Source organism: Zonotrichia albicollis, chromosome 4 (genome assembly GCF_047830755.1).
Source record: "Zonotrichia albicollis isolate bZonAlb1 chromosome 4, bZonAlb1.hap1, whole genome shotgun sequence".
Lineage (NCBI taxonomy): Eukaryota > Metazoa > Chordata > Aves > Passeriformes > Passerellidae > Zonotrichia > Zonotrichia albicollis.
In genome coordinates, this window is record NC_133822.1 from 52,918,917 (window position 1) to 52,945,667 (window position 26,751).

A 26,751-nucleotide genomic window follows, 5' to 3' on the forward strand; every position below is an offset into this window, starting at 1 on the left:
GCTTTTTTCCCCTTCAACTTCCCACTCAAAAAAGAGTATAATTCTTAACTCCTTCAGCACCAAATTCCCTACTCCCTACAGCTATTCTAATTCAGATAGTAGCCTTTATTGTATTTTTATGGAACAATGTCTTCTGCTAAGATCTTTAAAAGTGATTTTCTGTGATTCACATATATTGAATTTTCAGTTCTATGCTTTCCATACCTGATCAAAATTTATCAGAAGACACATACTCTTCTCCTATTCTGAATCTGGAGATGTCTGTATGTAATGAGCCCTTGTTTTTCTGTCTAGAGGTTTGGAGTAATGTATATGATTGCAAAATTATTTTGTCTTGAAAAGTTTGAACTCCATTATGTCTTAGAAACCTAAAGACAATTTCCCAAAAGATCCAATCTAGAAACTGCTTGCTGGACAGTCTCATGAGCTGGCAAGAGAGAGTTCAGTCTATGACAAGACACAAGTGCTTCCTTCAGAAACCTTTGCCTGAAAAAGTGTGATTACTGGGCTGCATTCACTTGTCACACTGCTAGAGGTTGGAGCTTCCTGGTGGAAGGCATTATACATAGGTTTAAACTCTCCCTAGATAATTTATGCACATCTCATTTAGTGTAGGATTAAAACAAAATAATAATGTCAGCAACACTATAAAGCCTATCCAAAACTAACACTTTTAGCTGGGTCCTTTGGATATCACTGTGAGCCCCATCTAAGCTGCAGGTTTACTGGGAGGCAGTTTACTTGTGATATGAAAGCTGTTGATTTATGCTTGTTGGAGTTGAAGGGAAAGACATAATGCTCTGCAAGATATTTGTATGGTGAGCTACATTCAAAAGGTAGCATCAGATGTGCCTTAAAAAAGTTGAGCCCTTCTTGATTGTTTATGTGTTTAGCCTAAGGGAAGAATTTAGCAGCTGAATCCAAAATGCTTAGTGAAGTCTCTTTAGTTAAAAAAAAAAAAAAAAAAGGAAAACTTTATATAAACTCTATTTCCCTCCAGGCCCTCATACTAAGAATGTGGACCCATAAATAGTTAAGCCTTGACAAGTTTGGTGACTATCTGTACCAGCAGTAGCGTTGACCTGCATCTTCATCCCTGCAACAACCTGTGACACCTCCTACGTGTAACAGCCAGGGAACTCTCTTCAGCTCTAAGGACAGCTGACACAGACTGGCCACAGCCACATAATGTTCTTAGCCTTGGGCTGTGCCTGGGACAATGTCCTTGGATCCAAAGATATAGTAATGAATTTTCATTTTCTTTATATGTCAGTTAATATGTTTGAAATAATGAAAGGATGTTGAAGCTCAGAGTGTTGTTTTCAGAGCTTGTTACTGAGGGCATCTGTTACAGGTTCTGAGGAGTCATAGACAGGACTTGTGGGTGTATTCAAGGTGGAAGACTTGCTGGAATTGTGCTGGATGTGATCGTAGGTTAGCAGGGGATTGAAGGGTGGAGAGAGCTCTGGATGGGGGTGGCCCTTTGTTCTTGCAATGCCAAGCATTTTCCAGAAAAGTAGGAGGGTACACATGAAAAACATGCCAGAGAGTATGTAAATTATTAAGCAGAATGAATGGCTGGGTTCAGGGTTAGAGCTTGCTTTCCATTCCTACTTTATTCAGCAGGGTAGACATAGACAAATGAGATAAGGTTTTACTGCTGGGGTCATTTTCCTCTAATCCAAAAAATGTTCAAACATGAGTAGTCAAGGAGATAGAAACAGATAACGTCAGGCTGACTTCAATAACAGGGAGTGGGCAAAGATTGCACTAAAGGCTTGCTTTTCCCCTTCACGGCTGAAGTAAACTATTCTTTTACCCTCTGCTACACATACGTGTTTAGCAGATTTTTTTAGAATTGGAATGCTGCAGGGACACCAGATCAGAAATGGAAATTAGAAGAGGAAACTAGACAAGAGAGGTGCAAAGAAAAAACTATGAATGTGTTATAAACCCAGAACTACAGAAGTGAGTAAAGAGAAGATCTAAACAGGACTTTCATAAATATAACAGATTGCAATGATATCTTCAGCCTAGGCCCACAATAGATCTTTGGAAGGACTATTGATGTCACTCCTATGGTATCACATTTTTTTCAGGTATTTGTTATAAATAGCAGTTCCAAGTAATAAATTCGTCTAGAGATATGTCAGTAGAACAGAACAGCTTCTTGAATTTTAAAGAGGAACTGATACATCTTTGGACAACCCTGGTATCCAAATCTATTTCTCTTAAAAATTATTAAAGTGGACATCATCTTTTGAAACATTTTGACACAGAATGTATATAAAATACAATAAAATAAATACACAGACACATTCAAAATATAAACACGGAAATATTGCCATTTATTTAATTCTTTATAGATTTTTTATATTATCACTTAATTCTAAATGATAATTTTGTAGTTTTCAAATTTAATCAAATTGGTACATTGATATAATTTGTGAGTCTTTGTCTGAAGATTACTGTAGTCAATTTTTTAAGAGCAACAGAAACAACAAGAGATTTTGCAGTTGTCAGGTTTCTGAAACTAATAATATGATACATAAAGAAAAAGAATTCTAATTGTAGTAATTTCAATTAATTGCAATTATATTACAATTTAGTAGTAATAGTGTTTTTAAAATACAGCGTTTTAAAGAACAGTGTTGTTGCTTTTTGAAAAAATCTCTTTTATTGTAATTTTCCTCACAAGACTCCATGCTGATGGTTTTGTGATGTATTTATTTAAAGGAATGTTAAATCACATTTTAAAACATTGTAGGTAATCATCGCGTTACACACTTACACTATTTATTGAAATAAGACAAATTTAATGCTGTGGCTACATCCTCAGCCAAGTGCATGGGCTGCAGTAGAAATGTGGATCTGTAAAGGGCTGAACTGGCATTCTCTGCGCAGTGCTTTTACCTTTCAGTTTCAGTATGATTTTTGAGACTTAGAATGAGAGGTACTTCACAGAATAATGGCCTGAAGTGAAGAAGAGCGGATCAAGTCTTTTGTCATTGAAAAGTAAATCATCAGCCTGCTGGTTTTAGAATCTCATGGACATGACTTTATAGTGTCTCTCTGAGAAATATTATTTCTGATTTTTCGAGGGGATAAGCAAATCTGTAAGAAATGTTTGCAGAAAAATCAAGATCCCAGGTTGGGAGGGAGGGATAAGATATAACTGTAACACACTTGATTCCTTTGATGATCCCCCACTATAACTCTCCTTACTTCTGGCAGGAGCACTAACCTATTATTTCTAAGTGCATTGACAGCCATATAAAGCTCCAAAGGTACTGAATCAAGTACATTATTTACTAGCAAAGATGACAGTGGGAAAAGCTTGAATGACAGCTCTATGCTCTGCATTACCATCTAAAGATGAAGATCTGAGAACACATCTGTCATAAGGGCTCTGTACCATAAGGACTTCTCTTTCAGAACAAAGCCCAAAGGGCTGCAATCACGTGCTGATGAGAAAGCCACATCTCCTTCCTGACTAGGAGAAAGGATGCTCTATCGCACCTTCCAATGGCCAGTTACAAGCACAAATCCCAATAAACTTGACTTAAGTAGACTGTGTATATACTATAATAAAAGGTTTTTAAAATGCCTTGCTTAAAAACATCTCTGATCTGCATAGATGAGATGATGATGATCAGCCTTAGACAGGCAGTCAAGTAATTTATTAAGAGTATGGATTTTGTCCAGATTCTTCTTGCTACTGTTTTGTGAGTTGCTGTCCTGGAGACTCTAAATCCTGAGGAAACTAAATTAATTTTCTCAACTGTCTACAGTTTTCTACTTCATTCAACAGCGACAAATATTGACCCTATGTGCTATAAAACCACCTTTTTTTATATATATATGAAAGAAATCCATCTTGCACCTAAACAGCTTGCTGCCAGAGTTGCTTTTATTTTGTTTTTTGTTGGGCTTATGTGATATTTTCAGATAGCAAGAGAGGCTGCCCTGTGCTGTAATCAGGCACTCTCTACAGGTGGGATTATTTGGCAGTGAAACCGGGAAAATCTTTCTCTGTCCTTGCTTCTTAAAGGTAGGAAACATGTTCAGATGAAGTATACAAATATGATTGTGGATGAAGAAAAATGCACTGATAAGGACTGGAAGGAGTTGCTGTAAGCTTTGGTGACGACATTTGCTTTGCATTAATTCTCTTCACGAAGGAAAGAACGCACCTCGTACAACAGATTGATTCAGGATGTTTGGGAGACTGTGAATCCCTTGTCAAGACAAGTGTGAATCATTTTTGTGAGAGAGGAATAAAAAGGAAAGGAACAGCTCAACATCAGAGAAATGTTTCTCTGAGAGGCAGAGAGCCACATTCAATGTTGTCCTCCTCTGTGTTAGTTAGAGCAGAAATTAAAATGCTGGTATCATTCTGCATTTAAGAGCAGAAATTCCACTTTGAGAAACAACAATGAGGTGAAATTGGCATTATGTATAATTGTATAAATAGGCCTGGTTATGCAGTAGCTGTATTTTATTTAACTGCCATATTTCCAAGTTACTGGGAATGAATATCTGAATGCAGATATTTTCCATGATGACATAAATGTTTCATGCCTAATTTTCAAATAGTTGTGGTAAAATAACTGGCATTTTTCCTGCTGATGTGGCTGGATTCTTGTAGCATTCTTTTGTTAGCTAGTAAATCAGCTGAATGATCCATCACACATCACAGGTTTTTCCATAGTTTATGGTCATACCCAAGGAAAGAATTTTAATGGATGTCTCTCAGTAAAAAAAGGAGTGGCCATCTTCAGAAATGTAAAGCAAATCTTTCATTTGTTTCTTCAGTAAAATAACTGCATTCTACAAATAGCCTTGATTTTTGTCTCAGAGAGAATAAATTTACCATTATCTTCTAGATCTTTCTTATTCTGTAATTTAAATTTTAATTTCATTTTTAAGGGAAAAGTGTACAGGATCAGTAACAGATGAACCCACATTTTTTGAATAAATTTTGAAAACTATAAAAACAGTAATTTATATCCAAGAAGTGTCGGATTTTTCTGATTAACAACTAACAATATCAATTTGCAAGTTTGTAATTTCTATCACTATAAAATATATTTATGAAATAATTATCTATTGTAAAATTGGTGAAAAAATTATGTAAAGTTTCATATTAGGCTCTATATTTTATGGTATAGCTTTTTATCAGCATACTTTGTAATATGATAATGGAGATTGGTAATCACAAAAATGTCATTATGCCAGATGGGTAATTGAAGAAACAAACAAACAAAACCAAACAAAAAGAAAAAGCAAACCAAACAAACAAAAATGAAATGAATGTTAACATCTATGAAATGAATGTTTACATAGTATTGAATTTGAATAAACAATTCAAAACCATGTTTTAAAATTTTTGTTTGTGAGGTATTTCCACACAATAAAAGCTCACACTTTTAGGTGAATGAATGTTGAAAAACTGCAGATGAAATTCAAGACTGATAATAGCACAGAAATGCACTCAGAAATAAAACCCAGTCTTAGCTATAGACACAAACACATGCATCAGTGTAACTGTTTCCACATGAAAAGAGGTCTAGGGAGGTTTTTGTGGTCAGTTCCTGATCTGAGTTTAGTATAGAGCAAAGCAGGGAACATAAATATATTAATGTGTAAAAGTGGTATGTGCAGATAACAACTATTTTGTTAATTTCTGAAAATACAAACACATAAGTACAATACAAACACACAAAATCTCCAAAAATGTAAAAAGCATGGAGAAGGATGTATTACGTTGTTGCTTAGGACAGGTGGAAAATCAAATTAGAGATTTTTTGGATTTCAAATTCTGATTGTTTTCCCTTCAGATATATTCTTTTCAGAGCATGTGCTTGTCATGTTTTTATCAAAAGGACAAATAACTTTTATCAAAGGACAAAGAATTTATATTCTAGGATGCTCTTTAGAATTGTATTTATTTTTTCTAAAAAATTGTTTGAAAACTAGACACTAAATTTAGTCCTAGCTATCCACCTTAGCTATGCCATCTAATCAACAGGGAAAAATAGATGCTACAGAAAAGATTCAGCTCACCTTAATGTGGTGATCCAAAATTGCTCCAGTGAGTTGTCCTTGAGGTGTCTAGTATCATCCATCAATTCTAAAGATGGTTAAGAGTATCGAACTCAGCCACAGTAATGTGCTACTTGTATTTCTGCCATACCTGTTTCTGCCACCTCTTTGGCCTACAGCACTGTCCTGAAGAAATCCTCTATAATCCACTTCACTTCTGAGACAGCTAACTTGTCACAGTCTGTTGGCCATTATTTTATCATACAAGTCTTTAACTGAGGAGTAATCAACTAGTTAGCAGTTTATTAAAGAAAAGCCCGAAAAAGCCACATAACAATCAGCTGGGGCTACTGATTGAACAAAATTCTTCTGGTGTGAGCACTAGCAAGGAGGGAGGAGAGCTGGCATGCTGCATCACTGCCTGCCTGCCTGCAAAGTACATTTATTGCAAAGCTCCTGCTGGTCCAAGAGTAGCTATCAATTACAGAAGAAAACACATTTTCCATGGAGTGTGATGACTGAGTGGAATGGTAACACATGAAATACTAATAATATCTAATAGCTAATATCTAGTAACAGGTCATGAGTTAGTGAAATAGTTTTTAAATTTCCTTGCAGATCATGCTGCTTTTCCTACCCTTGAAAAAATCACAATGCTTAAATCTGACAACAAGGAATTGTTTGTAAAGATGTAATTAAGGTTCAAAGCCAGTAGTAGCTAAAATATTGCAGTGCATATGTTTATAGGAGTTTCCTGCATGATTTTATCAGTTAAGGCTGTAGTATTTCCAGTTTTATTGTTACCTGAGAAATCCATTTCCTGTATAGTTTGCTCATGACAGTGCTCACCCATTGTAAGCACATAAGATTTGTCCTTCAGACACTGCATAACCTTCCTGTCAGTTTTTGGGATGATTTAATAAAATCATTGTTGACTTTAGCATGCTTAATGGTCTGGAAATTTTTTGTATTAACAATTTGCATATTCCTAATGAAAACACTGTGAGGTATTTCACTGTCAGCTGTTTGCCAGTCAGAAATATCACCTTGCAACATTTGGACAGAAAAGTGTTTTTTTTCCATGTGCCCTTATTCTATGGGTTTTTTCTTGCTATTTTTTGCTTAGCATTGAGGCTGATGTGAAATGAGGTGCATAAATAAGCCTTTTTCTTGTGTTTTTGCATAAGGCAGTAAGGTGGCAAACTTGAAACTTCTATGTTTAGTAGCACAAGTCCAACTTAAAAATACAGGAGTTTGATGTGGTTCAGTGAAAGTATACTCACATATTAAAGGAGAAAAATAAATGTCTCAGGAATAAGTGCAGATTTAGATACAGAAGACTACTCAGTAGAGTTAATGAATATTATCCTTTTATTCTTAAGCACTGAATGTAAGAGTTATTTTATTCCAGGCCATTATTATTGTCTGTGTCCAGCATGAACTGTGGAAAATGTACAGTGATTTGCATTTTATAAAAGAAAAGTTATGTTTGTGTTAGAATTAGAAATATGAAATATGTGGTAATTTCACTCTTGGAGTATCCCAGTTGATATGGTAACTATTATATTTAGTTTTTTTAAGTAGGAAAGATTATCTTTTGTCTTAACAAATGTCTTACACTTTACTTTCTAATGAGACAAAATTCCTTCCACAGCAAATCTGGTTGTAAGTTTTCTCAGTAGAATCCTGTCCTATTTCACATTGTTCTTTCCGGAACCTCTCTGTCTTGAGGTAATTACAGAATGCTATAGTTTTGGGCAGGGGGGAGATTTGTGACATTATTAGTACTGCGTCAGTACATATGACATCAACACTGGAGTTAGAGAAAGCAAAAAAAGAAAATAATTTTTTTTCTCTTCCAAGAAGCTAAAGCACTGTCATGAATTCAGAGCTAAAATTTGGGCACTCAGCAGAACAGGAGATGATCATTCTGAGGAAACAGAATGATTATCAAGTTCAAATCAATCAAAATAATTTGAAATAACATACATTCCAGATTTTTCCTCATGGAAATGTTTTTCTTTTCCAAGGTGAGACCTTTTCATGCTCTATTTACTAATATTTTTTTAATCTTATTGGCTCTTCTCTCAAATTAATACCCAAAACATGAGAAATCTCTACAAGCAGAAAAGGTCTGTCTTCACATCTCCAGTTGCAATTAATTTTCCACATAGATATAGATATAGATATAGATAGATATAGATATAGATATAGATATAGATATAGATATAGATATAGATATAGATATAGATAATAACTGAAGAAGAGAATTCACCTTCACTGTGGTTCTTCACACGGGTGAGTTTTAGTTGCAGAGCACCTAATTTCCTTCTCTCTAGCAAGAATTTATACATCATTTATACGAAGAGAAGCAACTACGTGGAGATATTGATGTTTTAGACAATCCTCCGTCATGTACAAAGGGCAGGTGAGTTCAGAAAAGTCTCCACATTTTCAGTAAATATCAGACAGGTTCTTAAATCTAAGGATCCCTTTTCAGGCTGATTATCCAGAGCCTCCCAATGATCAGTACTTTGTCAACAGCCCACCATATGGCTGGGTGGCATAGCCTATGCTAGGTTTCTTCATCTTCTAAGTTCAAGATGTTTAAAACTTTCCTGGGATCTTTATTTTCTTAATTTTTTAGGAGTTTTCTCTGAAAACCTGACAGTCCCACTTCATTTTAAGCATTTATTTCAATACCCATATAACCTATGTATGGCCACCACTCTTCAACTTCCTATCATGCAAATGAGCCTAAAATACCTATTGAAAAATCGGACTGATCTAAATCAGTTTTCTCCCAGGTCTTATGTTTAACAGAAAATTGTTCTTACTTGAATTAAGGTACCCTTAATTGAACTCTAATAATTTCCTTCTGTCCTTGACAGATTGCTCCATCTCTACAACATATTGAAATACAAGAGCTTCACAGCATGGCCATGAACAAAAGTTGGTTGGTAGGTGTTTTCTTCTCCTTCCAAGGAAAAGGACAGGCAAGGAAGAAGCATAACTTGAAATGCCTTTCTTCAGAAGGAAGTTTACAGCTCTAGCCTTGTGTTAAAGAGCTAGTTAAACAACTGAGACATGGAGTCTGCCTGCTGTCTTTGGGTGAGGGGTTGTGTGTACCTGTTACAAAAGAACAGTGCCTTAAAAACCTTTCAGTCTTTCACATATTTCCTAAACTATAACCACAGTTTCAATAAGAAATAATAGCTCTTTAAAATATTCAGTTCCCTAGCTTTTGATAAACTACATCAATTTTTCCTCTGTTTTTCTGAAAATTATTATTAGCAAAACTGAAAGCAAAAAATGAGTCTGTGACAAATAAGGTCAGACTTGCTCCTAAATATAATTTGCTCTTAGCATGCTGGTATTACTGTTATGTCTATTATGACATTTCTATGAATAAACAGTTCATATTATAAGATCTATTTCCATTCCAAGTGATACTTTTTCATTTTTTTCCCTAGAAATATTAAACTAGAACATGATTTACAACTATTACCTAGTTTTTATGTTGCAGGGTCTTTTTTTCTGTTGTATATTTACATGCACACATTCTTACATATATAAGCATACATATATTCATAAATACTTTTCTACAGTTTTGAATCTGCCAATTTGAATTATGAAATCATATAACAGCTGCAAACAGACCAAGCAATTATTGTTGCATCAAAAAAGACTCAATATACAAAGTTATAATGATTACAAGAACATTTCTTTACAGTGAAAAGATTACTATTTCAAGTATTAAGTTGCAGTGACAAGGTCCCCTTTGCAATGTAGCTTTAGATGCTTCTTTAATCTTCCATCCTCTCACCATTCTATGAAACTGCTGTCAAAAAATGAATGCAGTAAATTTTTAGGTAACTCTGGAATCACTATGTGTAGAGCTCATAGAGAAGCAGACCAAAGGAGAAATATAGAAATTAAGAAGAAAGGAAATCCTTATGTTCCTTCCACATATGAGACTCTAGGAAGCATATGCTTGAATGAGTAAGAAAAATCATGCTGCAGTGATTAGACATCAATGTTATTTTAGAACAGCTACTGCAGATGAAAAGAAGTTCTGTAAACCAACAAGAGAGGCAAGCACTTCAAGCAGGCATGTACAACCACAGAGGAAAAACCTGTGCCTCACAGAATATTTAGCCTTTTCCCATCATGAAAGTCATTCTTCTGTTTTTCCAGTTCTGGATGGTGAAATGGCCATATTCTTATAGAGATTACATGGAACTGCAAAATTTCTAAGCAATTGGGTTATGTGTCTACATGCTCTTATACAGAAATACATCCATTCCTCTAAAAAGGTTTGGTGGCTTTTTCTTTAATAGGAAAATAATGCATTTAACAGGACAAGCATTACATGTTTATACAGGTGAATAAATGTTTTACAGGGCAAATATTAAATAAGATTTCCATTGAGGTGGTCTGGAATAGTGTGAAGACATTTACATTTACATAGCATCCTCCCTCTTAGTGAGTGGGAGGGATTGTAATAGTGTCAATTTACTGCTGATAAAGCTCTATTCTTTGACAGAACTCCATGCGCTCTATTAAGAGCATAAGTACAGAGAAAAAAGTCACTACAGAGAAACATGTTTTAGCATAGGAAGTTTTCTTTTGTGGTTTGTTTGTTTGTTTCGGTTTTTTGGTTTTTGTTTTGTTTTTTTTTTAGTGGGTTGTTTGTTGGGGGTTTTTCCCTTACAGAAATTCCTTAGCAATAGGAAGAGTAACTCTGATGCTAATGAGGATTTCTATACTGGCAACAGAAAATATAGTGGAGTCAGTGTCTGTTTCCATCATGAGTTTCCTAGGGGACCAGTATGAAATTAACCTAGTTAGCAGCCACAGCCACTGCATAGGCTCCCCTAAAATTCCCTTTTCAATAAAAGCAGCCTCATCTCTTGGCAATATCACTGGGTCCCATAGGAGATATGAAAGCCAAATGCACTGGGGATTTTGTTGTTGAAATAATTTTTATCAAAATATTGTTACTGTTATTATTATTGTCTCTCATAAGTGAAGACTAGGCCATCTTTCAAGTCGCAAAGTATTGTAAACCATCTCACATTCTATGCATTTTCATGGTATAATTTAAAATTAAGAATTATATCAAGGGTTTGGCCTAGAATAAATTTTTTAATTTCTTTTTTTGTTCTTAATTTCTATCCTCAGGCAAAAGTAAATAATACAGTTCAACGCTGAGTTTCCCTCTGGATTATTGCAATATCCTTTTAAAGTATAAGAAAGATGTTAGAGCTCAGAAAGGCACCACAAATCTTTTCTATGTAGATATCATAGTGTAACATATTTTGATATATCAGCTTATTTAAATTCCAGTTTGGGTAACCTGTTTCAGAATAACAAATTTCCCTGTGTTTTGACAGAGAATTTCGAGGCTGTCTGTGAGGTGAAGTGTGGGTCTCCTGCTGACAGTACTGGAGACTACCAGGACTTCATTAAATACAGGATCTGTAGAAAAACAGGCACATTTAGAGATGGTATCTAGAGGAATGGTTCAACAGGGAAAGGTTTGAGTTACGCAATGATCAAGGCCATCAGGATTAGCATGATAACAGGGTGCAAAGAGAAATGTGGTTTGCTGGGTTTTTTGAATTGAAGAATTTTTTCAAGAAACTCAAAGTATTGCAGTGAGTCATCAATAAATCAACATTTACAATCAGCTGCCTAATCTGAGACAAGGGAGCAGATCAGAAAACAAGGCTGTCAAAATGTGGGTATCATAGTAATTGAAGGACATGACCAATTTGAATTTTTGAACCTCGTACTTTCAACTGAAATATGTTCCTTGATCCTGGGTAGTAGAACTTTAATAATTAAAGTTCTATTATATTTGACTGCTATTAATCCAATAGTAGTCAAATATTGATGACATCTCTGCCATTATAATCCAACCTCTTAAACTGAGGGGAAGTGTCATTAAAGTTTACAACTTGGCAGTTTCTAATTCACAGTTGAATATTCTGCTTTAAAAAAAAATCTGGGGAATAAAAAAGCTAAACTTGCAAGCTTATGAAATGCATCTAAAAACATTACATCATGTTGCTTGGGGCTTCCATCTAGAGATTTCTGTGTTAAACAGGGAAAAATGTGATTAATTTCCAGAAATAGTGTGAAAGTTGTTGCAACAGTCATTTTGTGTGAGCACAGTTTGCATCATTTACAAACTAGGGCTTGGTCCAAGTTGAATTTCATCATTATGAAAAATAATGATGGATAAATTTTGGCCCAAGGTTTTGAAAATTAATCTCTTTTTTACTTGATAACACAGTTATTAGTAAAAAGATTAAAAACATCCTCAACCCAGTACAAGAGGCCAAGTTGACAAGACAGGAATGAAAGAGAGACTGGCCAAAGGTTGCATGTGGATTTGAGTGACAAGGGTAATAGAAATTTCAGCATTTTGTCAGGTCAAAACCTTTGGCAGCATGAGGGCCACTTATCCCTTCAGTCTTGCACTAGCTGCAGCTTCTTAATCACCTACAGTTCCTGTATATCAGTACTTTTCATACACCCCTCTGGAAAAAAACCAAAGTATGTGGTGTATAAATAGAAGCATTATGAATAAAGCAAGGATATTTGACAAGCTTATTTTTATATTTTTCCCTGGGTTCCTTGCATAGTTTAATGGCTAGAGGAATAATTCATCTGATATTTTATGAGAAATTTAGTATAATAATTTACTCTTTTTTTTATTTTTCTGTTTTTACATCTAAATGTGATTACACATGACTGATGATCTATTTTCTAGAACCATGGGAAATATGCCACAGAGCATCCATAAAGAGACTTTCTCCCCTGAAGACATTTTGATAGATTCATGTGCATGATGCAGTATCATGCAGGAATAACCAAATGTGTAATGTGTTTTGAGAGACCCAGTTTGGTACTTGCTTATCTGACCATTTTTTAACCCATACTAACATGTCTTGTTACTTAAGACCCTTGGACTTTCTCCTGCTTTGCACATCAAAGTACAAGGTTTCACATGTTATACTCTGTTGTATTTTGACCAAAAAATTCAGGTGGAGGCATTTTAGCACTGAGGTCTGCAATTTAGGAAAATACTGTTTTGCAAGAGTTTCAGGAAGTATTTTTCTGACTATTTTTGCAGGCTTCAGTTCATGCAAAAAATGTGCTTGCAATACTTTAAAAATTAAAAGCTTACCCCTGAAACAAACTGATAAGAGCTGATTGTGAGACAGATGATCTAGACAAGACTGTAAAATACTTTCAAGGGTTCTGCTCTAATGTCTGTATCAGAGACCCCTTGACTTCAAGAAAAAATAACATTTCACAAATGAGATGAATCTTTTCTTTTGGACAAACTGAAATCTCATGGCTTTTCTATCTGATATTCTTAGTACAAAAGATAGGTTACCATTGTCTGGGGATTTGGATAGAGTTTATGCATTATGAGTTAATCCTTGTCCATATTTTCCCTGAAACTTTTAATTAATGTTTATATAATCTATGACATGGGAATAAAGTTGATTTCTGTCATACATCCCTTCTGGTACTATCCATTTCCCATTACTGTACATCTGGGTCTTTTAAGCATGCAGATGCAATATTAAGATGAGCATAAGTCATTATGAAATTTATCAATAGTAGTATTGGGTAATGATTGAAATCAGTCTGCTCATAGGTAAATTTGTGGTGAGATTTCCCAATGGAAAGATTTTTCTGAATGGTGGAAATAATGGCAGCAGTTACCTAACCACATTTCTGTTGCAGATGGATTTACAGGATGGTGCAACTTTATTAAACAGGTGCCATGTTTGTCTTTCAAAAGGACACTCAATTCAATGCAGACATTCTCTGACAAAAGAAAGTTTTTCATTAAATTTGAGCTAAGGGTGCCCATGTGTTTGTGCCCTATCTAAGAATTACGGTCAGTGAAATGTAACATTTTAAAATCAGAAAATTCCAAATCGTAGGACCTGGAGTTGTTAATCTGCCACCTTTGAGCAATGTCTTTAGAAGTGCACAGTTATACAGACTCTCACCTAGTGTTAGCCAGCATGGTTGATTTGAGAACAAACATAATGGTATCTAATATTTTTTTTTACCTTTTCAGAGGTAAAAGTGCGGCTAAATGAACCACAGTGGGTTGAAGCTATGCCCAACAGCTTTATCAGTGGGTTACAACAAGGAAGTAACCCCAAACAGGCAATGCTTTACAATCCCTTTATATATTTCCATAAATTAAGTTGATTTTCTGTTGGATTTTTTACTCTCACAGCACTGAAAGATCTATGTCAAGAGATGGCTTGATTTTTTGCACTGATACTGGATTAAGACACACATACATATCTCTTTCCTTGAATAAAGGCAGTACAGGCTCAGACCCAGATCTCCTTACACTGCCAAGCTTCTCCAGCTAATCCCTTCACCATTCAATATCCCTGCACTTAGCACTGTGAATCCAGTTGAAATTCATGTGGATTTCTGCCAGAAAGGGAGGAAGAATACAGTCAATATTTCAGTCTTATATCTTAGCATTCTGTTTCTAGATATTCAAAAATTTAAGTTGCATATGCATCAACTCCTTGTTTCCTGGCTTTCAGATATCTGAAAGTCACTGGATTAAACATTCTGGGAAGGAACAGGACTGTACTGGTATTTTAGATCCTGGTAAAAGACATTTTTGTCAGACATTTGTTATGTACCACACGCTTCAGATCCAAACAAACACGATTTTACTGCATGCCAAGGTAAGTTGCCAAGAAATGTTTTACAGAGTGTGGAAAAATAGGGAGGAGGGATTATGTAGCTGTTAGGAGCTGCTGTAAATTCTTGAGGTCATGAAAAAAGTTTGTGGAATACAGCAAAGTAAAAAGAATGCACGGGATTCAGTAAGAAAAATAAGGTAAGGTCAGAAGATATTTTCTTGATTTAAAGCCCTGGAGTTGGGATCTGAAGTAGATAACAGACAAAAAGGGTTTCTCTGTAGTGCTTGCTGCTGGCAGTGATTATAGGTGTCCTGGGACTAAGCAGTAGGAAACAGAGACATTATGAATACCAGAGGGAAAAGAATCAAGAACAGAATCTGCAAGAATTTCAGCAGACAGTTTAGCCCAAAAGTAAAATATAGTTTAATGGATTTCTTTTGAACTGGGGGATGTCTGTGGCATTGTTTTGTATAGGAAAAATAACATCTTTTTTCTCTGTTTGTCCTAGAAATCTGGGACTTGGAAGAGAAAAATACTGCCAAACCACCAGTCACCCAGCAAAATATGAAAAGAGAGTATGATAACTCATCAAGGATCCAGTAGGGCCCATGGAAGGAAAACCAGAATAATTGTTAGAGAAAATGCATCATTCATCTCTGGAGCATCTACACTCATGCAATGACATTGTACAAGAGATGATTACTGATGAGGTGATAAAAGGCAGTAGGAAACCATGAATAAATATATCCAAGGAAAGTCACAAACACATGATTCATCAAAAAGGAGTATCTTTAGAAACATTTCACTGTTCAAACTGTTATGCAAGGTTTCCTATAGGAAAAAATTTCTAAGCATGAAATCAAATCAGTTCCTTGTTTCTCTCTCTTAACAAAATAATGCTCTGATTTTTACTTTGGAAGGAGACTCTATAGAAAAAAAAAATATCCCAAAACTAAGCTGTTTTTTTTTTAAAAAAATCCAACTATGGATGTGCTTAAGTTTTAAAACTTTATAACATTATGAAAATGAAATGGCAGATTGCCACATAGTTTGGATCATAAGATACAAGGTAGGTATTTTCATGCTGCAGGACAATTACAAATAAATCTTCAGTTATCTACAGAGACAGCTACTGAAATTACAGAACTATAATTAACAATAAGTAATAAATTATAAAGATAAATAGTTGAGAATGGCTCTAGCTGATAAAACTTTTGGCTGTAAGAAAGAGAGAAGAAAGGGAAAATAGAAAACAAAGCCCACAGATGTTTAAACATTAATTTGAGTTCAGACAAAATCTTCAGCATTCTAGATCTCACCCAATAACCCTCTAAATAACATTTTGTCTCCACAGAGTTTTAGAAGTTCATGGTGGATAATAGTGTCAATCTGAAAAAGTAATAAAATCCACCAATATCAGATGTTTTACTACTGTCTTTTTTACTGTAGCACAGAGCCTGTATGTGAATACAATATTTCTACATCTGTATTTAGGGGCTGACTGTAGAGCTAGATTGGTGTTGTGGGTGTTTAACTGTGTGATTGGAATAGTGGTGCTACACAGAAAAACTATTACCAACTTCTGGTGCCTGGGGGTACTCAGGATTTCTGGATTGTGAAATAATTTCTGATCTGGGTAACGCCGTGTACCGCTGTATGAAGACCTCTGTCTCAGGTGAACTCATGGAGTTTTCATCCTCAACAACTTATGTCTTTGAAATTAGGTTTTCACTACATAGTTTATGTCTTTATCCTTTCTCGTGTAAACTATCCTTCCCATACTATAATTCATTTTTAGAAGGCCATTATTATCAGTATTTAAATGACCCCTTCCTCACCTCACAAGAAAAGGATGTCAGATTAATACTGGGATATTTTTTGTCTTAAAGAATGGCTACTCATCAAATGTACTTTACCCAAAATATAAAAAAAAGTTTATTTTTCTTGTTTGTAATATTATCTCTCATTTGAACTCTAAATGAAGCAAAAACCCACTCAGAAGAATAGGTATGCTCTAAAAACTCGTGATTTTACAGTACCCATTGCTAATGTGAATGGATACTTTGTGCTTATGCTTTGTGTTGCATGTCAAGCTTGAAGTTTTATTTGTTCTTTACTTTCTTTAAATCTGAGATAACCCCTTAATAGCATTTTTCAGTGTTGGCAATAAAAAAAAATCTAGTGTATTTATTTTTAGGTAACAGGGACATGTTCAAAGTTTCCTATAAGAATAAATAATCTTTGAATTCATATTGCTCATATTATGTTTAGTTATTGTTCCATTTAGAAAGTTTAGCCAGTGCTTAAACTACATTAAAGTAAACAACTGATATGACTTACTATAAAGTCATTAATAAATAATTTTCCTAACCATTAGCAAGTAGGAGCAGAAGGAAGTGGGTTTTGCCATCGTACATTTTATGAAATATTTCTGTCATGGGTTCTAAATTATGTAAACAGCTGCTTAAAAATATGTGTTTTTCCCCTTAAGATCTTTGTTTATTCTGTATCTGTTACAATAGCACCTAAGGAATAAGAACATAATATTAAAACTAGGGAGTATCCTTAAACTCTGAAATAGTACATTTTATTACTTAAAACAAAACAAAAAAAATTTAAAAAAAGAAAAGAAAACTCTGAACAATTAAACATTTATTGGTTGGAATTTAAAAATATTTTAACACTGACAAGTACTATTTATTATTAATTTCAAAGAAAGGATCCTAAAGGTCTTAAATCATGGAAGAAAAAGCAGAAACTAAAACCCAGGCACCTACTGATCTTAGATTACTTTTCACAATTACCCACAGAGTAGCAGTTTTCAGAATTGAGTGTATCTTCATGGACAATGGGGTGATAACAGCTGCTAAAATAAAATGGATTAGGGTTGTATAGGGATTTGTAAATAATCAACAGTACTATAAAGAGAGTTAGTCTCAGCAAACTGAGACTCATTGCTGGCACCTCCAGGGAAAGCGTGAATGCCAAGAGAATGTGCAAGTTGCTCCTTTAAATTAGCTTTTCCCTGTGTAGTGTGGGAGTTATATCTAGAGGTTATCAAAGATTAGGTGATCCATTTGGTCTGGTTGGGCATTATGTGTGATCAGAATCAAATAACCAGAATAAAATGGAACCAGCAGTGCATTAAAGAGGGGAATAGAAAGCCCAGCCTATGTGGTGAATCTCATTTATCTGTTTTGAACAATGAAGGCTTTCTTCTGAAAAGCCCTTTCAGGAAATTAAGGACTTGACAAAGTCAGGGATCTATGTTTTAGCACTTATCTACATTAAAGCAAACTCTTAATCAAGACGTGCTGTGTTACAGGGCTTGCAAGGGTCTTCCAGGGTGAAGGGGGAGGCGAGAATGTTGACCTCATGTTCAGAAGGCTTGATTTATTATTTTCTGCTATATATTACATTATTACTATGCTAATAGGAAAAGAAGGAAAGTTCTCAGAATGCTAGCAAGCTAAGAATAGAAAAGGAATGAATGAACAAAGTTCTGTGTCCAGGCAGAAAGCAAGAACAGCTCTGCCGTGAGTGGTCAGTAAATCCAAACACTCACCCAAGACCAATCACGGATGGATCTACCTGTTGCATTCCACAGCAGCAGATAACCATTGTTTACATTTTGTTGCTGAGGCCACAGCTTCTCAGAAAGGGGAAAAATCCTAAAGAAAGGACTTTTATGAAAAGATGTCGGTGACAGTGCTGCACCATTATGAAACTGAGCTTGCATACACTGTAGACTGTAGTTTAGTCAGCCTCTTCATACTGAGGAACTCAGCCTGCTCAGGCAACAGATGTATTACAGGCAAAAGTCTTTTGGAAATATCATCTTGTCAGTAATGACTAATTTTCAGAAGATTGGCTATAATGGATATGAACTGGTCACACCCCTTTTCAAAACAATACATAGGTTTTAAAATTTAATATGTCTCAGGATCCCCCACTCTTACCCACTCTTTTCTTATATATGACAGCAACTATTTATCCTTTGGGCAAGCAGCGGGCAAGCAGCTGTAAGAAGAGAGACGCATGGGCTCGACTGACTTTTCTTGCACACTGCGTTTTGTGTCCTGAAAGAAATTAAACCCAACATGTCCTAGATTCTAATTCCTTATCTACATGGCACTTTATGCATGTTTATTAATTTGGGTAAATTTTCTAGCTGTTTCCAGCTATTCTAGCCTGGTGAGGGGTGCTATGGGTAAGTCATTTATAGAATCATGGAATAGCCATGGAATATCCACTAGTATCATTAAATTTGAACTCCTGGCCCTGCAGAGGACCACCCTAAGTTTCACACCATGTGCCTGAGAGTGTTGTCCATCTGTTTCTTGAACTCTGGCAGCCTTAGTGCTGTAATCTCTTCCCTGGGGGAGCCTGTTTGAGTGCCCAACCACCCTCTAGGCAAAGAGCCTTTTTCTAATGTCCGATCTAACTGCTCCTTCCATCCCCACCCCTCTACCCAGTGCAGCTTCAAGCCATTCCCTTGGGTCCTATCCTGATCAGAAGAGAGAAGATTAGCAGTGTCTAATGCATTAGCAGTGCCTAATCATCCTTGAGAGGGGTGTTCATGACTACAATGTAAATAAATCTCCAGGGCTCTGCTGAAGCAAATGTGAAATGCCAGAAGTGAGATGCAAGAGAAGATGTCAGAAACAGAAGTGGAAGTGGAACAAAAACCAACACTTTGGCATGAAAATGAAAATAATTAGATAAATGGGTTTTATCCAAAATTAACAATTAACATGTAAACCTTTTAGATTCAATATCTCTGCCCACTCAGGGCAGCTTACAGTGCTTCTTTTCCCTGAAGTGCTCTCCAAGGTAACTTTACTTGTATTTTGACTAAATCAAATAAGTAACAGGCATCTTAAACATCTAAGACAGACCACAATAATTTTATTTATCTTTTAGTGTTTTAAATAAATTTTTTTTCCAAAATTCCTTGAAACATTCCAGCATGTCTACTCATTTATTACAGACTGACAATTACTGAAGAGAATGTTTTAAAGATTGTAAAACTGGTCACTCAAAAATCTGATGAATGTAATTTCTTTTTATCTGTTTAACCTTATTTTGATTATATGTGGATTTTGAGATAGTGTTTATGATAAAATTACTATCCAGTTTTCTGCCTTTCCAATGAAAACAACACGCTGTGCAAAGGCTCCAGTACATACTGATAAAGCAATAGCAGTGATAAAGTGATAAATAGTTATAAAGCAATAATTTAAGTTCCATATTAAGTAAAGGGAGGGAGAAATGCACCTCCTGGCCCTGCTCAGCACCATCCCCAAGAGTTTAGTGGAACCCACCACCTACCTACAAGGTAGTGAAATGCTCCTCTTCTTCATGAAAGGAGGAGCAGCAGGAGAAAACAACAATTTTACAGGCAGAAAGATAGATTTCTAAAATTCTACTCAAGAAAGATACATTTCCAAAATTGAACATTACATCTGGCATACATAGATGCTGGAAAGTGACTTGTTGCTCTGTCTGAAGACATAGTAAGGTGAGGAGTAACCCTGGTCTTGACCAACATGCAAAGATTCAGACTGGGAACCTGGAGAATTGTTCCTACGTTGGGCGATTTTAGCTAGATGTGAAGATAAATCAGATATTGATAAGATAGATTTCATAATTGTTTGGGAACGTGAAATACTGATGCCAACGGATCAGGCACATGTGTTTTGGTTGTGGTTTTAGGTGATTTTTGTGGGGGGGTGTGTTTTGGATTTTGTGTTTCTTTTAAAAAGCTGCTATACTGTAGGACAAAAAAATCCTTAGAGAGACAAAAATATCTTTCTAAGACACCATTAATAGAAGAGATAATGTATCAGCAGTTTATGAAACAGAGGAGAGAATGTAATTTTCCTGGAATACATGTAATAAAAATAGTGCCCTGCTCAAAAGAAATCACTCAATGATAATTTAGGTAGATCTGTGGCATCTAGTATTCTAGGAAGTTCAGTAGCTAGATTTCACTGGGAGGAGATGGTTGCATAGAATTTGTCCAACTATGCTAAAAAAATATCACCTCCTAGGTACTGAAGAAGAGATTTTGTGGCAAAGAAATATATGTGCAATTGTATTGAGATTCTCTGCATTGATTGAGAATTTTTTCCTTTGAAAAGAAATTTGTTTTGCTTTGAGAACTGTGGCGTTGCTGACTTACATTTGGACTTAACTTTGTACTTGAAATACAGTCCCAAATAATATAGTTGAAGCTGTTCAGATTATTAATGTATAACACTATTAAGGATAGTATAAGATGAAACAATATGGTAACATGACTAAACACTGGTAAATTCTGAAATTAGTTAATGTAGCAGATTTAAAACACAGCAACAAAAACTAAATAAAACATATAATTAGGAAGAAGTGTCTGGTGGGATGTGTTAAAAGGTTAGAATTGACTCCTTCTATAGAAAGAAAATTATGTCCAAAAATATCTGGAAAGATATATTTTGGGAAAAGTTTTTACCTATTCAGTTGCTTTATTAAGGGCCTTTCTTAATAAGTAAAAGTTCAGAATGGGGGAAGAGATTTCATCAAAGCAAGGAGCTTGCTGTTCTTATGCAATTCCAGAAGAAGACAGCTGTGCTGACATTCAGGCACAGTGAGTGCCAGACACAGCTGTCACCTGATGCTTGTGCATGGGGCCTCAGGGCAACTTGCACAAAGGCAGAACGATCACTTGAGGCTTGAGAGGTTTCCAAACCATGGACTGACTGAGCAGTGGTGTGCCAAAACAGAAAAAGGATTCCTAGCTTTACTGAATGCAAGGAGGGATGTATGTTGCTTCTTTGTCCTGTGGAAGACCAGTTTTAATAGGAGAAGTTAATGAGTTTTGAAAGATGACTGCAAAGAAGAAGTTAAAAAAGGCTTCTGAATTTTAGAAACTTTCAGTTTCAGTGATACAATTTACAGAGATGGAAGAGGAAAAGACTTTGTGGGAAGGGGAGGCTTATCTAAAGAATGGGATACAAATGAGGTAGGAAGACATGAAGGTGTGATACTGGAGCTGGGTGAGCCTGTTCAGAAAAAAGGTGTGACAAGTACTCTCTCAGAGGATATGGCCTGTCACTGCAAAAGCCACAGCATAAAATCAAGCAGCCGAAGTTAGCCATGGTTATTAATATCTTTCCTTTATAATAGCTTTGAAGCAGATATTTCTGACACATATTGTACTGTGTTTAAGAAAAACAGACTTTATTCTGCGCTGATTTTTGGTTGTAATTTTCTACATATGGTAGTGCCAGAAACACAAATGTAAAACACAGACTTGGGTCAGCTAAGTTTGTGGTTAAATTACAGAGTAGCATCCTTCAATCTGATCCTTTCACCTGTTCCAGTGTTCAAATTAAATCAGAAATCAGATCTTAAACCCTTTAGCCAACAGTAACAGTACTATATGGGGTTGTAAATACTATGGAAGATTGGGTGGGGAATGCTGTATAGATATATAAGCATAAATAAGGAAGAGGGATAAAGATAGGCAGAGATATTTAGGCACAATATATAAATTCTATTAACACCATAGAACTGAGTTTATGTGCATGTTATTGAAATTCAAATAAAACATAAGAACAGGAGCAAAAGAATAGGAAGTTGTGAAGAATTTTGTCTTATTCTGGGGAGGTGGCAGATAAGCAACAGCAGCTGTATAAAGATTGGAAAATATTTTCAGAGCCTTCATCAAGAGAAGACAGGAAAGAGGTAGACCCTGTATGCCTGTCTTCTAGAAAAGAAAAAGCTAGAGAGTGAGAAGGATCAAAGGAGGTGCCAAGGTACAAGACACAGAGCAAATATGTAGTGGTGTGCATTGTCTCTTTGCAAAGGGTTGTTGAAGGGCAAGTAATGTGTAACTTAGTGTTGCAAGGCAACACCTCTGGAACATTCTTGTAAAACTGGTTTGGCGTCTGTACACCAGGAGAGCCAATTTGGATAAAAGGACCGCTGCAGACCTTTCCTCTTCCTTCTCAGATCTTAGAAAAAATATTTGCAGCTTGCTTGTTAAATAACAGAGATTTGCCTTAGAAAATAGTCCAGAAATTTTGCTACTTACAGAAAACCTGGACGTTCAGGGCTGGTTCCTGTATCTGTGAAGGTCACCAAAGCTGTTGTGTTCACTGCAGCTCCTGCCCTGCTGAGGTGGATGGTGTTTCTGTCAGGGGAACCAAGATGTGTCTGCTGTGTGACAAGCTCTTGTCTTGGATATGTACTGGGGAAAATGAGAACTTGGAGTGAGCAATGGGGCACACCATCCCTTCGGGGCCAGTGCTTTGTCAGAGACATTAACAAAGTTAGAGACATTAACACTTAACAACATTACTTTTCCCTGGAGGCTGCCCAGTTTCTGACTGCTTAGTCTAATCCTTAATTTTTGGTTCAGTTCTAATGAATCTAATCTGACAGCACCTGTATAATTTCTTCTGTTTCATTACCAAATGTACTCTTCTCTGCTCAGCAGCTCCATTCCCTGAAGCCCTTCTAATTGCCAGTCATTTTCTCCTTGTTTTCTTTGTTTCACTTGGGATATTTTTCAGTCTCTAAAAGATCTGTACCGCAATCTGCTCTATCATCCATTTATTTGTTCCCATTTTTCCTCTATGAGCCTAGACTTGGATCTTGTCTCCTCTTTTAGACCAATGCTTAGACATCCTCCTCCATATTTCTTGCAGGCTGGAGAAGCAGGGTGTACCACAGCCTCTGAAGAGACAGATTCTCTTTTATTTTTTCTAGTTTAGCATCTGTTCAATCCCACTCCTACTTTCCTGATGGTGAAATTTGCTAAATGGAAAATCTGACATTTCATTTAGTGATTCCATCACTTTAGTTTACATTAGGTTCTATGAGCCCATTGCTGAGCCCATGACTCACTGCAGAAGCTATGAAAGAACATATGGTCTAGAAGCACTCTGAAGGTATGAAGGGACTGAGCACAGTAAGCTGCCCCACAGATCTGGTGCCTTCAAAGGCTGGTCTGAAGCTGAGATAAATTCAAATGTGCTAGGAATCTTTGTTTCCTCTGGAAACTCATTATTAACCCCACTACAGGTTATAGCATTCTGTAGGTGCTGCCAGGGCCCTGAGAGCACGGAGATGCCCTATCCACACTGAGCTTGGGCCTTTCCCCCACACCCTGCCCAGGACTCCCATTTCAGCTCAGGCTGGCAATCCTGATTTAAGGTGTGACATAGCTGTACCTGTGTTACGACCTTCTTCTGGCCTTGTCCCCTGGCAGGTTCCCCCATATAGGCTCCAGGCCTAGAGTTTCCTAGCTCATCACGTGCTTTTCCTGTGACTGTCTGGAGGCTCTGTTGGCAACCCTAACACAGAGCAGAACAGCCACTGGGAGCAATGTGACTCTGGCTTCTCAGCCCTGAGGGAGCAGCCATCCCTTGCTGAGCCCTGACGCCCATTTGCCTAGTCAGAAGGTCAAAAGGGAAAGACATATCTCAAATGCCAGTGTTAAAACAGAGCAATGATACTAAAAGTGCACAGAATCCTCTCAAGTTATCCTTCCTTCCGGCATAGCTTCCCAATGTGCAGCTCCATGGCAGCTTTAGCATCATGAGGAAGTTATTTACAGAAGGCACTGTAGGTGGGAAAAAGAAAATTCCATCCATTCTAAAAGCTGGCTGCTTATGCAGCTTCTCTGTGTGCTAGATATCTCTGGTAGGTGTTTGTCTTCATGACAGGTTTCTGTTTAATGTTGTACTACTTCCTGCAGTGCACTCACTCTTTCAGCCCTGCATTTTACTGACCTTGATTATGCACCATTTTTGTGGGTGACAAGTGCAGGCTTCAGAAAAACCCCACATCATTGTAATTCTTAATTCCCTAGCCAGTTCAAGATCCTTTTTCTTTCAGAAAGTGTTTGAGATTAGTATGAGACTTGAGTTTGCCTGAAAAACTAATGAAGCATTTGTACCTTTGGCTTGTGGGCCTTTTATTTAATTTCAATCCTCCCTCACAGCTTGATCATGGAGCTGGAGCCAAGGGAGCAATGGGCATGCCTTCAAATTGTAATTTGCCTTCAGCTGTAGCTTTTCCCAGCTCATGAATGCAGTCCCAGAGTGTCACTGCTGAAGTGCTCCCATTCATGCTGTGTCTAGCAGCACTTATGGCATACTGGTATAGCCACCTCTCTCTGTCTAGGAATGTGTACACTACAGTTTTATACAAAAGCTTTTACACTGGGTAGCTATGGATTGTCTGAGGGGAAGGATGATGTCATAGATAAAGACAATTTTCTTCCTTCCACTTGGAAAACTTTCATTCAGCACCCTTCTTACAGTTTCTGATTCTTGTCATGTTCCTCTCTTCCTTCCTTATTGTTTTGCCTGCTTATTATGGGTTGGAGGCTATTAGTTCATTACTTATTATTAAGAAATTTCAAAGGAGAGATATTTTGAATTTTTTCTTCCATTTCTGCTATGGTTTACCTAATTTGCCATTTGTATAATCTAATCTTTTCAATCATATGATTCTACTGCAGGGCTGATCATTTCACTGGATTAGTTTACAAAACTGGGATCCTTTTCTCCTTGAACACAAGAATGGTGGTGTGCAACATTTAGTTGTCATCTAGTGAATAAGAGTTTTACTTAAAAATTGGTTTGGTTTTCTTTTCCCCTTTGCCTTGCATTCCCCCCCGCCTCAAGCTTTCAAGCAGAAATAACATCAGCTGTTGAAGCATTACTTCTCCTTTCACACTTTTTTCTCTTTATAATTAAACTTGGTTTGATCATTCAGTATTTATACCTGAATTTCACTTTCTAATTTGGGATTGCATGTCAATTGGAATGATCTCAGGGGAATGATTTCACCAATGAAGATTTCACCCAGTATACATACCTGATATGTATTAGAGGGAGTGGTATTAGCAGATGTCTGTGAAGTACATTCGGACAGGAGGATACATCTTTGTTATGACTACTTATGAATGATCACACTGGAATCCAGGGCAGCAGAAGGCTTATCAATCTGGGGAGGGGGAGCTAGAGATATTGTTTAGTGTCTTTGTTTTATTTTGCATTTTATTTTATTTACAATCAGTTTTACTTACAAGAATGATAGAAGAGCCATTAAGCCATTACAGTTAGAAATTCCACCAATTCATAAAGGATTCTTCCCATGTGAGTGGAGTCCTACTCAACATTCTTGCTGTGCATAAATTCAGAGTACCTAATATTTTAGGATAGGGATGTTGAATACATCTGAAGACAAATATAGTTACATGAATCTTTGTAATCTGTTTGGTATGAAATTAAAATGTGCTTTCATCACTGTGGCTTATTACAGCATCTTTAGTATGGCAGGTAGCAAGGTGTAAAACATGTTATTCACCCTCCTTCCCTGTTAATTCCATTCAGCCCACTGCAACAGATCATATAGCCTAGGAAATAATGTGGTAGTGGTGCCTCAAAGAACCTCAGCAAATCCTAGGGATGGTAGATTTTGGGAACTTCAAACTTCACTAGATAACTGGGATAAAGCCAGTTACTAGCATTGACATTTGACCTGCTAAAAACATGTCTATCTCAAAATATTTTTCATCATTTCTCACATTTACTTTCTGAATCAGTTGGTTTTTCACAGTGCATTTCCAACAGCACCTGTATCGAGTAACTGGTAACCTATGTACATTAGAAATGGGTGACTCCAAGCTTTTAGATTTACAGAGGAGAAAGGATTTAAATCAGTTGCCTGCATCCAGTTTCCTAGTTGTTTTTCCAATATTTATTCTCATAGCATTGCCTCCTGCTATTTCAATTTATACTGCCAGTTCTGGCAATTTCTGTTTCCCTGTAAAACTCCTGTAAAGCCCATTTCTTTGCCACGTAAATAGAGCATTTACGAAGCTGAATGTCTACTGTGGTAGTAGCTGTTCATATTTGATTTTGTCTGAATATCAGAGCAAGCTCATACTGAGCAAGGTGGGAGGGTGAATCTACCCTGTGTATTTGTAATGGTTTGCAAATAC

The 26,751-nt window shown here is 36.3% G+C and overlaps 1 long non-coding RNA gene across 8 annotated transcripts in view; it reads left to right on the forward strand.

Moving 5' to 3' along the window:
* The window catches only part of LOC141728847 (uncharacterized), a 42,573-nt gene extending 15,822 nt beyond the window's left edge, over positions 1 to 26,751 (forward strand). Inside the window, exons 2-4 of one of the 8 annotated variants that reach the window (XR_012580089.1) lie at positions 1 to 8,473; positions 8,937 to 9,005; positions 15,259 to 26,751. The exon at positions 1 to 8,473 is cut by the window's left edge and continues 13,245 nt beyond it. This is a non-coding gene — a long non-coding RNA (uncharacterized LOC141728847). The other 7 variants (XR_012580085.1, XR_012580090.1, XR_012580088.1 and 4 more) reach the window with 7 other exon arrangements.